Here is a 16,789-nt window from a genome sequence, read left to right as displayed (position 1 = left end):
GCTGTCAGTCTAGGGAGAGTAATGCCTGGAGAAAGTCTGTGAAGATGGCTGCGCTGCTGGCTAGAGAAGCCAAATGCTCTGTGTGACCTGTGTTCAATAGGTGAGCTAGGATCTTCACTGTATTAGCCAAAGTCCAGAGGGGCAGGTGTTTATTTTGGTTTATGTTTTGTGTTACTGGACCTTCACCTTACCAAGTGAGCTATAACTGGGGTTTGCCTGTATTGCCGGAGTGTGATAAAAATAAATCATCCTTGGACTTTAACCCTGTGGTCTGCAAGAGAATCTGTCACCGCTGCCCTGCTTGAGAAAGCAATCCCTTACAATGGGTTATAGCACATGGCAGAGCCCAGGCACAGAACCTGTACTGCGTCATAGCCTTGCATCCTATGTGCATTGCAGGGATGGCCTTGATCAGGCACAATATTTATGGAGATATTCTCCCCTAAAATCAGAGGCATATAGTCAATGCACCTCCATGGCAGCTGTATTATGGATTTGTACAAAACAGAGCTGTATTACATCCATTTGCATGAGCCCAATGTGGATCTGCTGTTTCATTGGTGACTTTAAATGCTAATGGTTTATGACAGGCAGACACAAGGACAGCTAATGCAACTCAGTAATGTGAGCACCTTGCAAAACAACTTCATGCATTTCACCATTGATCTTGTTAATTATACGCTGCAGATATTGAGCGAAGCCTACAGCCATCCCTGGCACACCTATTTGGGACTCCTCTACGTTCCGTATTTGACTCCACATCTTCTCCCAGTCTCTGGTTGAACTTGATGGACAAACATCTTATTTTAGCTCTATTATGAACCTATAACTGTATTAAAAAAAAGATGAAGTGGAGAGACGGCTGAACATTATTGTGGCTCTTATATTTGGGACTCCTCTCTGTTCAATATTCCACTCCACATCTTCCAGTCCCGGGTTGATGGAGTCTTTTTCAACTTTAGTAAGAACACATATATATATATATATGTGTGTGTGTGTATATATATATATATATATATATATATATATATTCAAAAACATGAGATGGAGAGGTGGCTGCATATGAATGTAGTGTTTTGTATTGTACTTTATGGAGGTTTGTGGAACACCAATAAACTACAACGGAGCTAGCTGTGCTTATGCAAGGCCACCTCAACAACTATCTGCAGTGCAGAATGAGGAAGCAGAGGGCCACCATTCTCCTTCTAAATGGAAGTGGGACTGCCATCTTTTAGATATTTCTGTCATATATTATCAATATGTCTTAGACGAGAATTCCGCTTTAAGTTTTATTGAGGTTCTTGGGAGTGATACAATCTAACAATGTAGCCCTTAGATCAAAAAAGGTTATGCACCCCTGATCTAGATATTAGATAAGCCATACAAGTACACTAGTGTTGCACAGGTAGCATGACACATCCATGCCAAACCTTGTCTGCAATAGATGGTTTTGTGAAATAGAGTGAAAAAAGGAAAGGAGTACCTTTGAAAATGTATGGGAACCCAGGGAGATTTGAGCACCTGGGATCTCAGACCTTAAATAGTCTGTCAGGGTTAAAGGGGTTTGCCAGGCTTTTAATATTGATCATCAATATCAGATTGTTGGGGGTTCCACACCTGGCACCCCCACTGATCAGTTATATTTTTCTGCTTGGCATAGACATAGCAGCAGCTAGCAGGAAGAGAGCATGCATGCACATGCTTTCTCCTCATAGAGCTGACAGCTGGGAGTGCCATGGGTCGGACCCCCTCTCATTTGATATTGATGACCTATCATGAGAATGCCTGGAAAACCCCTTTAAGGCTGGTTCACAATCATCAATAGGACAGGCCAGGTGATGCAAATTTTAAAGATTTATAAATACCCAGACTCCCTCTAACCTTGTCCCAAAATACAGCAGCCATGGGTTCTTCTAAGCAGCTGCCTAACACTCTCAAAATGAAAATGGTTGAAGCCCACAAAGCAGGAGAAGGCTATTAGAAGACAGCAAAGCCTTTTTAGGTTGTCATTTCCTTAGTTGGAAATTAAGAAAAAGCAGTTGACAAGAACAGTGGAGGTCAAGAGGAGGTCTGGAAGATGAACAAAATTTTCAGAAACAGGTGCTCTTAGGATTTCTAGAAAGGCAAATCAGAACCCCCGCTTGACTGCAAAAGACCTTCAGGAAGATTTAGCAGACTCTCAAGTTCTGGTACATTGTTCTACTGTTCAGCGATATGGGCAAAAACTAGCTGAGGGCCCAAATTATACCAAGGGTAAATCACAGGTGCTAAAAACCAAAGACTCCTATGTGGGAAACCCCAAGCACGCTCTATACAAAAACATACACAAAAATATACCAAAACATATCTTTATTCAAATTGTTAAAAGGGCAAATAAAAAACATATAAGTTGGCAGACAGACACAATCACCAAGAAGGTGCCAAAAAGGAAGGGTCAGATGTAATTGTACCTAGAAAATCCATAGAGTACATACAGGAGTAGGTGTAGATAAAAGGTCTAGCCATATGGTTCACCCTGCTGAAGCATAGAAGTAACCAACCTAAACAGTTAAATATAGACCCGGTTGATGGCAACATTAGAAGTTTGCAAAAAAAATAAACATCTAAACAAGTGCTGCATTTTGGAAACAAGTCCTGTGAACTGATGAGGTTAAAATCTTTTACCACAATGAGCAAAGGTATGGTTGGAGAGCACAGAATTTCATGAAAAGAACACCTCTCCAACCATTAAGCATGGGGGTGGATCAGTCATGCTTTAGGGTTGTGTTGCAGCCAATCGCACAGTGAACATTTCACAGGTAGAGAGAACAATGGAGTCAATGAACTTCCACAAAATTCTGTATAATTATCCCACCCCTTATACAGCTTCATAGTCATAACTATAAAAAAGTTATGGGGGGTCAGAATATGAAATAAAAAAATACATTGCATTGAATGGCTAATGCAATTCATTTCAGATTTGCTGTGTTTTTATGGAGCCCTGACACCTGCAGGTCTCCATAAGAACTACAGCTCTAAAAGCCCTGGCTTCTTCAGAGAGACCATAACTTTCAGAGACAACCAATGGCACTCCAAATAGCCATGTGGGGGAGCCTTTCAGGACTTGGGAGCACACCACTCCTGCGCTTGACTCCTCCAGGTTCAGCAATGTAGAGGAGTGAAGCCAAAAGGCCACTGAAAGTGAAGAACTCCTTTAAAGAGGTTTTCTCACCATAAGAACTTATTACTTATCCAAAGCTGGGGTAGTAAGTATCTTATTGGTGGAGGTATGATTGCTGGAACCCCCTCCGATTCTGTAGATAGGTGATGAGTTCTAATGGTGGGTTAACCTCTTTAAGTTATTGTATCGGTTTCTGAGACAGCCAGGTGAAAAGTACTTCCACCACTATCACAATATTCACGGGGGTTCTTACTCAGCTTTCTTTGAATGCAAAGCAAAAAATTTAGTTGTGGTGCAATATATAATAGCAGGGATGAGGGCTCAGGGTTAATGTATACACAAGTCCCTGGGAACGATATGTATGATAGATACATGGAGATCTCACTGCCACGGCAGTACAAATTCCTAGACTGAATTTTAATAGAGTAGAACTTGAGCAGCACTCTTTCAGTTTACGCCTGTTCACTAGAAGTATAGAAACAGCAAGTTAGTACTTGAATGTAAATGATCCTTATTACAGCTTTGCTGTTTCCTTATTTCACCATCACCTCTCCATAGAATAAGCATACAGTGCATCAGTCAGTATGCATCAATACACACACAAACTCTTGGGCAGAGAGTTAATTACAGAGGGGAACACAACCGACGCATTCACATAATTACTATGGAGAACACTGTGCAACCTGATCACTCCGAGGAGAACAGGAAGAGCGCAAGCAAAACATCACATCACTTTTTTCTAGCTAAATCTGAATAGTTCATTACATTCAAAGCACATAGATCTCCCTGAGCGACACCCAGAGGAGCCAACGTGGAATAGTTGAGGAGGTAATAAAAGTATTCAGTTTTTATTTTGAAAAATCCGTTGCCAGGGAATATTGAAGAAGCTGGTTTAAGTTAATAGGAGTAAAACACAAGTGGCTCCTATGAAAAAAAAAAAAAAACACAAAGATGATAGTGTTCCTATAATTATTTATGAAAAAGCTGGATGCTATATGAAGCCAATGAGTCACAGGCACAGGTCTGCGGAATAATGTGGGAAAACACCGCCAGTTCACCTGGGACCCCTTTACTTTCCATTGAGCCATGCCAGGAAAATTTACAAGTAGTGGTAAATAATATTAGCGGTACCAGAGGGAACTTTTTAGTTTTTTGGTTTCCCAAGGTCAGCACAGGGTATGGGTATCCATTGAACCAAGGCCATTCTTTTATGGCTGCAGATACGTAGCTTTTATACTGCTATGAATATGGACAGTGGCCTCTTTTTGCAACAGGTGTTTGCAGTGGCATAGCGTGGGTTGCCAGCACCCGGGGAAAGCCAAGTATTGTGCAGCCCCCCAACGCCCCTTTTAACAAATATAGCAGCAGATGTCACCTGCAGTCCTATGTAACATTACAGATAACACAGAGACAGTGTGTGCCTGAAACGCGTGTGTTTGGACTCCATTTTGGGCTACTTGTACAGTTATGGATTTATGTCAGAAGAAAGCACTAATTTTAGGTTCCTCAAGATGCTGAACATTCTTTATGTATGTACAGCTTTAGTTTTATAACCCTTTTATTACCATCCAATTTGTTATAATATACAGGGTTGTTCAGTAATTATAGGATACTTTTACTGTCTATACATAACCCTTACCTCCCCAGGCCAGCAGTTGCTTCCACTCCCAAAGCAACATTCAAGGATATGACTTGAAACTATTTTAACCAGGCTAAGTAGTAAAAGAGAAGAGCATAATTACCTGTACAGCCTCCCTTACTTGACTTTTTAACAGTGGGGGATGTTCGTCATCATAAATGTTCTTGTCTCCGCTACTCCAGTGTCTCAGATTTACGATACTTTGTCAAAGGAAAATAAAAAGGAGATGAAGCAAATATCTGGTGTCGTTAGGCCAACCTGGCTTGTGGGTTCATTCACAACTGTGACTGCTGCGACCCCTATAGTTGCATCACTGTAAGCCCATGTGGGTCATTTATTAAGAAATATATGCTACTTTTTGGTGTATTTAAGGACCAGATTTTGTCACAAAAAGGGTTTCTGAGACTTTTCCTTGCTCACGCCACTTTTCCCAAGCTGGTGGACAAAGGGGGCATGGTGTGGAAGAGGGCTGGCCAATCTCATTTACCATTTTCTACGCCGGTTTATGGTGTAGAAAATAGTGTTAAACAATGCCAGTAAGAGAACTGGCGTGGTTTAAACTATGACGCACCCCCGGTGGAAGCAAACACCAAAGTTATGTAGAGGCCTGCATCTCTGCATAACTTTGGCACATCCACCACCAGCGCATGGGGATTAAGACTGGCGTATAAATCACCGGTCTTAGTAAATGACCTCAGCATGGGAATGTTTGAATAAATTGACAACTGGGTGTCTCCATACCCCCTTGTCAATGTACCACGTCCAAGCTGTGTTAACTGTGTCAGACTGTACTTACAACATAGAAACATAGAATGTGTCGGCAGATAAGAACCATTTGGCCCATCTAGTCTGCCCAATATATCTGAATCCTATGAATAGTCCCTGGCCCTATCTTATATGAAGGATAGCCTTATGCCTATCCCATGCATGCTTAAACTCCTTCACTGTATTTGCAGCTACCACTTCTGCAGGAAGGCTATTCCATGCATCCACTACTCTCTCAGTAAAGTAATACTTCCTTATATTACTTTTAAACCTTTGCCCCTCTACAAGGGGTATGGTAACTCCTAGTTGTCAATTCATTCATACAGTGCTTGCCAGGAGGAATAACAGAGCAGGGGAGTTGTGCTTTCTTCAGACTCCTCAGTAAATAAAGCCTCTAAAGGCCTTTTTTGGCAATTTCTGTTGTGTTTTTTATCCATGACAGGTCCTGACTAATATGAACTCCCAAGAATCTGAAACTTTGAACTATCTCCACGTTTCCACTATTAATGCTAATAGGATGGTGTCCATTTCGAGCTGAGTTCTGATTGGGGGTCTTATTAACATTGGGGGTCTTATTGGAGCTGTTAGATGAGGTCTGATTAACATTGGGAGTCTGATTTCAGTACTGGCGGATGGCAGTTCTTCCAGCCTAACAGGCTGTTCGTAGCTGTCTTCTTCAAGACGTGTACCCAATATGCCATCTTCTCTTTTATGGATGGTTAGATCGAGAAATGTAATGGTGGATGGGTGAGTCTCCCATGTGAAAAAGATACCCCAGTCGTATGTTCAATTTACCCACAAAAGACGCAAAGGACTCTGGGTCCCCCTTCCAGAGGATAAACACATCGTCGATGTATATTATCCACATTACAATCGACGATGTGTCCTCTCTTAATGCTTCTCTAGTGACAGTTTATCGTTCCTATCTGCCCAGATATATATTGGCAAAGGTAGGGGCACATGGGCTCCCCATGGCAACACCTTTATTTTGATGGTAATATCTGTTCTCAAAGAGAAAGGTGTTGTGCTCCAAAATAAATGTAATTAATTGGAGCACAAATGCATTATGGGGTCGACAATGGGTACTGCGTTCCTGTAAGGTGACAGCCACTGCCTCACATCCCTTCCCATGGGGGATGGAGCTAAAAAGCGCCTCTACGTCCAGGCTTGCTAATATCATGCCTTCTTCCATTTGGACGCCAATACATTTGATGACGTCTATGGAATCCCTGACGTAAGAGGGCAATGCCGTGACAAACGGCCTAAGGATCTGGTCCACATAAGTACTTATGGAGTGTGGCAGGCTATTCGTGGACTCAGACCCTTATGAATTTTTGGAAGGCCGTAAAAACAGGCTATTTGTGGGTGTTTAGGAAGTAAGAACTCAAACTGTGATTTGCTTATAAGTTTTGAGTCCAATGCCTGGGACAGAATCATGTGGAGCTCCTTCCGGTATGATGACAGCGGATTGGATAGAAAGATTGAATAGCACCGTCGATCACTCAAGATGTTTAGACACATTTCTGTATACTGCTGGTAATCTAAAATTACAATATTACCTCCTTTGTTCGAGGGTTTTATTACAATTTAGTTATCTGACTTTAGACCCTTCAGTGCCTCCATTTCCCCGTGTGTCAAATTACTTCCACCTATCCTACCACCTTCCAACCTCTTCAGTTGGTCTGTAGCCACCTTCAAAAAGGTATCACAGGGTGTGTGATCCCCAATCGGTGGATTCTTGGAGGAGGGGGACCTCAAATGAGTGAAGGGTCCCTCTCCTGGACTCCTCCTTCTCCCATAGATCAGCCAACATACAGACATCTGAGAGATCTTCCATCTCAATGCCCAATGCCTCACATTGTGGTTTGTCATGCGTGATGAAGAATTTTCTCTATTTGAACCTCCGTATAAACAAATGGAGATCTTTCTCCCAATCGAACAATTTGGGCACAACGGGGCACAAACGAAAGACCTTTCTTGAGAAGACTAATTTCATCACCATTTAAAGGTTTGTTGGATAGGTTAATAATTTGCATCTCATCCGTAGGAGACTCCTCCTTTCTTATAAACTTTATTTTCTGTCCCTCAACAAATAGTCGTACATTGGTTGACCTCTCCCTAAAAAATTACACCACGTACGTGACCCTCTGCTGCGTCTCCCTCTGTTGTGGGTCCTACCTCTGGATGTAACTGACTGACTGTGCAGACTGTATGTACTGTGTTCTATTAGAGCCACTCTCGGATTCCCCCTCAGATGAAGAGGGTTCCGTTTCAAATTCCAGCGCCCTGCTCTGTTTTTGACTATAATCAAAAATGCGTCCCTCCTTAAAATCGGTGGTGTCCCTGACATATTGAAAACGCTTGCACTCCTTGATTTGAGCTGTAAACCTCTCTATTGTTTGTTGGAGAGTTTGTTCCTTGCGTGGAAACTCAGGGTTGTTTGCAAATTGTTTAACTCCCTTAATCTGATCCCTCAGAGCTGTGGTGGTTCTCTCATATATAACACGCTCCTCCTCTAATAGAAGGGACATAAGATGCAGAGATGAACCAATCTCTTGAAGAATTCTGGGGAGCGTATGCATACCACCGGTACTAATGGAATTCTGAGACCACGGGGTACAATACCAAGTTTCAAATACGTTTCAAGTGTTGAATTTCCCACCACCCTCTGATGTTATCCTTGTAAGTGTTGGTCAAGGATTTGATGGAACGATTTATGCTAGGTGTGCGCGACTAAACTGGTAGTTGTGCATCTAGAAAGACTAATCTGGCTTCATTATCCCAACCTGTGGTATTTATTCCACCTGACAAAAATCCTGCCATCCCTCAATAGTTCATGTTTTAGGGTTTAAACAACAACTCAGCTCACAGTTAATTAAAGGGATACTAAAATAAAATAACAAACAAACTTTATTATACTAATTGATGTACAAGGCTCATAATGAGGGCAAGGTTGTAGCCAGAAGCGCGTAGAGCCAGGGTTAACAGTTTATTCAGCTAGTTGCAACAGATGACATTAAGAATGACTAGGCAGCGATAAGCTTGTTTTATTATGAATTCCAGTGAGGGACATATAGGTGATTAGGACAACTATGGATGTGAGGATTGGTGGAGGGTTATATCTGCGACACCCAATTAAGAAACAGTGGTGATAACCAATGTGGCAGTGAAAAAAATAATATATAAGAGTATAATATATAAGAGCAGCAGTGTGTGTTTAATCACTTAGGCATCAAATCAGAGAATTAGGGTGCCTCTCTGACTGCTGTGGTATATGGTATTTTATAGGTATTGAGTAGCAATGTGATGGTCCTCCCAGATTTTAATCAATTAGTATAATAAAGTTTGTTTGTTATTTTATTTTAGCGTCCCTTTAATTAACAGTGAGCTGAATTTGTTAGGAACGCAGTTGAGCACAGAAATATGTTGTGCCCACAATCACCCAAATACTATACTCCCGAAAAAATATTGCCCCTAGTAGAAATAAGGCCCCCTGTAATAATGCTCGTCTACAGTAGACCCAGTAATAATAGTGGCCAAATTACTAATAATGCACCCTGTAGTGTCCCCAGTAATAATAATGTTACCTATAATGCCCCCAGTAAAATTAGTGTCCCTATAGTGCCTCCAGCAATAATTATTATCCTTCTTGAGGTCCAGTAGTAATACCCCCAATGTGCCCCAGTATTAACCCCTTAAGGACACATGACGTACCGGTACGGCATGTTTCCCGAGTCCTTAAGGACACATGACGTACCGGTACGTCATGGCTTTAAATAGCGATGCCGGCGCCGCGGGGGTTAATCGGAACGGGATGCCGGCTGAAATCATTCAGCCGGCATCCTGTAACAATGCATCGACGATCGCAGAAAACCGCAGGTCAATTCAGACCTGCGGTTTTCTGCGTTTCCGGTCCATTCGGGTGTCCTGTGACCCGATGAACCGGAAAAAGACTGCGATCGGTGGCGTAATTTTACACCACCAATCGCAGTCCGAGGATTTGCAGAGGCGGAGCTGGCCCTGGTGCTGAACGCCGCTGTCCAGGGTGCTGATTGGTGCAGGGGAGAGAGGCGCGAGATTCAAACTTCCTGCGCTCCTCTCTCCCCTCCTCTTCCTGTTCTGCACGAGCACCCGGCAGCATCGTCCAGCACCAGCTCCTGTGTCCCCCTAATCGCCATCCATCACCCTCCTGCACCCATCGCCACCCAGGTAGGTTAGGGTCAGTGAGGGAGAGGCACCTTTAGGCAGGGATAGAAGGGAAAAGTTAGAAAAAAAAAAAAAAAATCACATTTATTCCAAACTTTTTTTTTCAGCTACCAGACCCCAGACCCCCCTGCCACTTGCCCCCCCCCCGCATCCCCCCCACCACCAGCCCCCCCCTCACCACCAGCCCCCCCCCCCCCCCACCACCACTTTTTTTTTTCTGCGTGCGCTGACTGGCCGGCACTTTTTAGCGTCCGTCCACTGTTAGCGCATCGCCCGCCCCACCGCCCCACCACCCCACCGACCGCTGATCAGCGTTGAACCGCTGATCAGCAAGTTTGAACTTTTTTTTTTTTTTTCTAACACTTGCCCATTTATTTTGCCTGGACTTTTAGTACGTGAACACCCGTGGCCCCACACACACGCACATAGAATAAAGGTTTAAACGCACGCACATACACACGCACACACACACACCCATGGCCCGCCGGGTGTTCTCGGCCGAGGAGGCATATGCCCAGATTGCCTCCGACTCTGAGAGCCCCAGTGAGGATGAGGATGACCCCACGTTCCTTTTGTCATCCGCATCCTCCTCATCATCATCGGATGACGATGAGCCACCAAGGCAGCGGAGACGCCGCCAGGCGGAGCCAGGGGCCACACATGCTAGGGATCCTGTGGCCCACCCTAGTACGAGCCGCCCTGGGGTTCGTACTGGTTTCCCGGCCCACCAAATAAGTTCACCGGAGCCCCCTGCCGATGAACTTAGCTGGTGTCCCCCAGTGGACTTTGAGCCTGAGATTCCGGATTTCGCTGGCAATCCTGGAATCCAGATTCCCACAGTGGGGTTTACTGAAATAGACTTTTTTAGTTTTTTTTTCAGTAACCCACTGGTGAATCTGATGGTGGAGCAGACGAATCTGTACGCCCAACAGTTCGTCGCTCAAAACCCGGGCTCATTTTTGGCTAGACCCGGTGGCTGGACGCCGGTCAGTGCAGCCGAGATGAGGACATTTTGGGGCCTCGTGCTGCATATGGGTCTAGTGCAAAAACCCAGTGTCAGGCTGTACTGGAGTGGGGACGTCCTATACCTGCCTATGACCGGCTGTACAAGATACGGCCGGTCATCGATCACTTTGGGGCCACATTTCAGCAGGCCTACGTACCTGGAAGGGAGGTCGCGGTTGATGAGTCTCTCGTTGCGTTCAAGGGGAGACTCAGTTTCCGCCAATACATTCCCACAAAGCGGGCGAGGTATGGCGTGAAGCTATACAAAATTTGTGAGAGTACCTCAGGGTACACTTACAAATTTCGTGTGTACGAGGGGCGAGATTCCCGGATTCAACCACCAGAATGTCCCCCCACTCTGGGTGTTACCGGGAAACTCGTGTGGGACCTTATGTACCCACTGCTGGATAAGGGTTACCACTTGTACGTGGACAACTTTTATACCAGCATTCCCTTGTTCAGGTCCCTTGCCGCCAGATCCACGTTCGCTTGTGGGACCGTGCGGAAAAATCAACGCGGCCTCCCTGCCCACCCCCTCCAGGTACCTATCCCCAGGGGTGAGACCCGTGCACTTACCAGTGGAAACCTGTTGCTGGTCAGGTATAAGGACAAGAGGGATGTCCTTATGCTGTCCACAATCCACGGTAACAGCACCACCCCAGTCTCTGTGCGAGGTACCACGGCAACGGTCCTCAAGCCCGATTGTATCGTCGCCTACAATCGGTATATGGGAGGAGTTGATCTCTCTGATCAAGTCCTCAAGCCATATAATGCCATGCGCAAAACCCGGGCATGGTACAAAAAAGTTGCGGTCTACATGGTGCAGGTTGCCATGTACAACTCTTTTGTACTATCCCGAAGCGCTGGCAGCACAGGGACATTCCTCCAATTCTATGAGGCAGTCCTCAAAGACCTGATCTTTTCGGACCGGGAAAGAGCAGGCCGGAGTACCTCGGGAACTGGAGGCGCCCGGATCGTCCCTGGCCAACACTTTCCAGGTGTGGTCCCCCATACTGGAAAGAAGGGACGAACCCAAAAAAGATGCAGAGTGTGTCACAAGAGGGGGATACGGAAGGACACCACTACTCAGTGTGACACTTGCCCCGATCATCCGGGCCTCTGCATTATCGATTGCTTCAGGGAGTATCACACTTCCATGGAGTACTAAATTTTTATAATCTCCAACAGTCCCCTAGAGAACATAAAACACTATGGCTCTCAGACTTTGGAGACACAGAAACAATTTTTTTTCCCCAAAAAAATATTAGTTTTAGTGCAGGCATCCTCAAACTGCGGCCCTCCAGATGTTGTAAAACTATAACTCCCAGCATGCCCAGACAACCTACAGCCATCAGCAGGGCATGGTGGGAATTGTAGTTTTACAACATCTGGAGGGCCGCAGTTTTAGGATGCCTGCTTAGTGTCTCCAAAGTCTGAGAGCCATACATATTGGGCATCGTCGCGTGCGTAAAAGTCGTCGCTATAAAAATAACATTTGACCAAACCCCTCGGATGAACGGTGTTAAAAATATAAAATAAAAACGGTGCCAAAACACCCATTTTTGGGCAAAATTTCCATTTGAATCCTTTTTTTCCAGTAATAAAGCAAGGGTTAACAGCCAAAAAAAACTCAATATTTATGGCCCTGATTCTGTAGTTTGCAGAAACACCCCATATGTGGTCGTAAATGGCTATATAGCCGCACGGCAGGGCATAGAACGAAGGGAACTCCATATGGTTTCTGGAAGGCAGATTTTGATGGACAGTTTTTTTTTTTGACACCACGTCCCATTAGAAGCCCCCCCTGATGTAGCCTAGACTAGAAACTCCAAAAAAGTGACCCCATCTAAGAAACTACACCCCTCAAGGTATTCAAAAGTTACTTTATAAACTTTGTTAACCCTTTAGGTGTTCCACAAAACTAAATAGCAAATGTAGAAAAATTTTAGAATTTAATTTTTTTGTTACCTTGCCTCAAAAAAGTGTAATATAGAGCAACCAAAAATCATATTTACCCCTAAAATAGTACCAAATCAACAACCACCTTATCCCGTAGTTTCCTAGATGGGGTCACTTTTATGGAGTTTCTACTCTAGGGGTGCATCAGGGGGCTTGAAAGGGTACATGGTGTAAATAAACCAGTCCAGCAAAATCTGCCTTCCAAAAACCGTATGGCGTTCCCCTTCTTCTATGTCCTGCCGTTTAGCCAAATAGTAGTTTACGACCACATTTGGGGTGTTTCTGCAAACTACAGAATCAGGGCAACCCATTTTGAGTTTTGTTTGGCTGTTAACCCATTTTTTTCAGTAATAAAGTAAGGGTTAAAATGGAAAATTTTCCAAAAAATAGAAATTTCTAAATTGTTTCTCCATCTGCCATTAACTCTTGTGGAACACCTAAAGGGTTAACAAAGTTTGTAAACCCAGTTTTGAATACCTTGAGGGGTGTACTTTCTTAGATGGAGTCACTTTTTTGAAATTTCTATTCTAGGGGTGCAACAGGGGGCTTCAAATGGGACATGGTATAAACAAAACCAGTCCTGCAAAATCTGCCTTCCAAAACCCATATGGCGTTCCCCTCTTTCTACGTGCTCCCGTTTGGCCAAACAGTAGTTTACGACCACATATGGGGTGTTTTTGCAAACTACAGAATCAGGGCAACCCATATTGAGTTTTGTTTGGCTGTTAACCCTTACTTTATTGCTGGAAAAAATGGGTTAAAATGGAAAATTTTCCAAAAAATAGAAATTTCTAAATTGTTTCTCCATCTGCCATTAACTCTTGTGGAACACCTAAAGGGTTAACAAAGTTTGTAAACCCAGTTTTGAATACCTTGAGGGGTGTACTTTCTTAGATGGAGTCACTTTTTTTGAAATTTTTATTCTAGGGGTACAACAGGGGGCTTCAAATGGGACATGGTATAAACAAAACCAGTCCTGCAAAATCTGCCTTCCAAAACCCATATGGTGTTCCCCTCCTTCTATGTCCTCCCGTTCGGCCAAACAGTAGTTTACGACCACATATGGGGTGTTTTTGCAAACTACAGAATCAGGGCAACCCATTTTGAGTTTTGTTTGGCAGTTAACCCTTGTTTTACTCCTGGAAAAAATTTATTATATTGGAAAATTTTCCAAAAAATAGAAATTTCTAAATTGTTTCTCCATCTGCCAATAACTCTTGTGGAACACCTAAAGGGTTAACAAAGTTTGTAAACCCAGTTTTGAATACCTTGAGGGGTGTACTTTCTTAGATGGAGTCACTTTTTTGAAATTTCTATTCTAGGGGTGCAACAGGGGGCTTCAAATGGGACATGGTATAAACAAAACCAGTCCTGCCAAATCTGCCTTCCAAAACCCATATGGTGTTCCCCTCCTTCTATGTCCTCCCGTTCGGCCAAACAGTAGTTTACGACCACATATGGGGTGTTTTTGCAAACTACAGAATCAGGGCAACCCATTTGAGTTTTGTTTGGCAGTTAACCCTTGTTTTACTCCTGGAAAAAATTTATTATATTGGAAAATTTTCCAAAAAATAGAAATTTCTAAATTGTTTCTCCATCTGCCAATAACTCTTGTGGAACACCTAAAGGGTTAACAAAGTTTGTAAACCCAGTTTTGAATACCTTGAGGGGTGTACTTTCTTAGATGGAGTCACTTTTTTGAAATTTCTATTCTAGGGGTGCAACAGGGGGCTTCAAATGGGACATGGTATAAACAAAACCAGTCCTGCCAAATCTGCCTTCCAAAACCCATATGGTGTTCCCCTCCTTCTATGTCCTCCCGTTCGGCAAACAGTAGTTTACGACCACATATGGGGTGTTTCTGCAAACTACAGAATCAGGGCAACCCATTTTGAGTTTTGTTTGGCAGTTAACCCTTGTTTTTTTCCAGGAAAAAATTGATTATATTGGAAAATTTTCCAAAAAATCTAAATTCTAAAAATGTATGTCCATTTGCCATGAAGTGTTGTGGAAGACCTAAAGGGTTAACAAAGTTTGTAAAAACAGTTTTGAATACCTTGAGGGGTGTAGTTTCTAGAATGGGGTCATTTTTGGGTGGTTTCTATTATGTAAGCCTCACAAAGTGACTTCAAACCTGAACTGGTCCATAAAAAGTGGGATTTTGAAGATTTCCGAAAATTTCAAAATTTGCTTCTAAACTTCTAAGCCTTGTAACATGCCCAAAAAATAAAATATCATTCCCAAAATGCTACAAACATGAAGTAGACATATGGGGAATGTAAAGTCATCACAATTTTTGGGGGTATTACTATGTATTGCAGAAGTAGAGAAACTGAAACTTTGAAATTTGCAAATTTTTCAAAATTTTTGGTAAATATGGTATTTTTTTATGCAAAAAAATTAACTTTTTTGACCCAATTTTAGCAGTGTCATGAAGTACAATATGCGACGAAAAAACAATCTCAGAACAGCCTGGGTAAGTCAAAGCGTTTTAAAGTTATCAGCACTTAAAGTGACAGTGGTCAGATTTGCAAAAAATGGCCTGGTCCTTAAGGTGAAATAGGGCTGTGTCCTTAAGGGGTTAAAAAGCCACCAGTAACATTTTCTCCAAGTGGTCAAGGAAAGAAACAAATGAAATAACTGAGTCTTTCCCATGCCACTGTCTGCGGTGTAGGCCATAGGCCTCTACCAGCCTGTGATGTCTGCATCCCTGCACCATTTGTACACTACCCTGTAGCCTATTGGGGTGAATGGTGGGGCAGAGAGGCATAGTTTCCCATGCTCATGCTGAGGTCACTATATGGATAGAGGATGACTCCAGAGAAGATGCAACTGCAGTCACTGTTTGCTAATGCAGTATGCAACTGTATTACTGTCCTAAGGACTACAACACAGTAAAGAGGTCAGCTACGGTCCAAGGCCAGGTGCTTTATTGCCCAGCATTAATTAATGCTCAGATCATTATGTACCAGGCTGGCTGCCGTGAGGAAGGTCCTGATGGTCATCAGCCCACCAGGAAATTTCCCTGTAGGGTCTATGGCCAGTCCGCCACTGCGTCATGTAAATTATTGAGGACCTGAACCTTGAAGACATTTGGTATCAACCTAAGACCTCTGAACCTGTAAAATGTGTACTCCAGGGATACAAGATGTACTCGCTCTGTCCTCATGCAGTATTTTTACTGTGAAGAACTGTACTGTATGAACATTGCCTTGGAGGTACATTACTTTTTGATGCCATTTATTTGAGTAACGAACACTTGGCTGATCTGTTACTGTACTGTTCCTTTTCCTGGAGACAGGCTTTCTCCTGGTGGAGTGTAATTATGGCATGGAATGAAAACATAGTTCTAGTTTGAGAAGTCATGTGAGGTAATCTCCCATCGCTACCACTTTTTGAGGTAAACTTGTTCTCTGTTATTTGTTTCAAGAGCGCACAAAATTATGCTCCTGTGGTATAGCCTGCTCTTGACAATTTCTTTATCAATTGAACACAGTTTTAACCCCTTAGTGACCACGCACATTTTTTTAAAAAAATCACATTCCAAGAGCTATAACTTTTTTGTTTTCTCATCAATGTACTTGTATGAAGTCTTATTTTTTTTTTAATGTTCTTATTAGGTTTTTAATGCACCATTTTGAGTACATGTAATAATTGATTAAAGCCAGCTGTTTAGCTAAAACCCCCTTTGTTTACGTCAGGGGTTAAGATTTCTGCTTGTTGGCATTGAAGCCACCAGAAACATGACAAACTAAACTTGCTGACCCTGGACCTTGAGCACAAAGGTAAATGATCCACCCAAATCGGTCAATCATGCCATACACATGCAGTTTCAGCCAATAACACCTGAAATTTTCCAACTTGATTGATCACATAGTGATCATAGTGATATCATTTTCAACAATGGTCAGAAAAAATGGCTGAAATGTCGCGTGTATAGCCAGTGTAAGACTTGTGTTGATCATCCGTCCATCCAAATCTGGATTTTTAAATGCTTTGTGAATTTTTTTGTCTGCTCTGTACTGTTTTTGTAACTTCTCATCTTGTATTTGCCA

At 43.1% G+C, this 16,789-nt stretch overlaps 1 protein-coding gene across 1 annotated transcript in view; it reads left to right on the top strand.

Moving 5' to 3' along the window:
* LOC122935987 (ankyrin repeat domain-containing protein 65-like) overlaps window positions 1–16,789 on the top strand; it is a 40,641-nt gene that overhangs the window by 11,156 nt on the left and 12,696 nt on the right. The window lies entirely within an intron of this gene.

The sequence above is a fragment of the Bufo gargarizans genome, chromosome 4 (assembly GCF_014858855.1).
Source record: "Bufo gargarizans isolate SCDJY-AF-19 chromosome 4, ASM1485885v1, whole genome shotgun sequence".
Classification (NCBI taxonomy): domain Eukaryota; kingdom Metazoa; phylum Chordata; class Amphibia; order Anura; family Bufonidae; genus Bufo; species Bufo gargarizans.
This window is presented reverse-complemented; position numbering and strand designations above follow the sequence as displayed.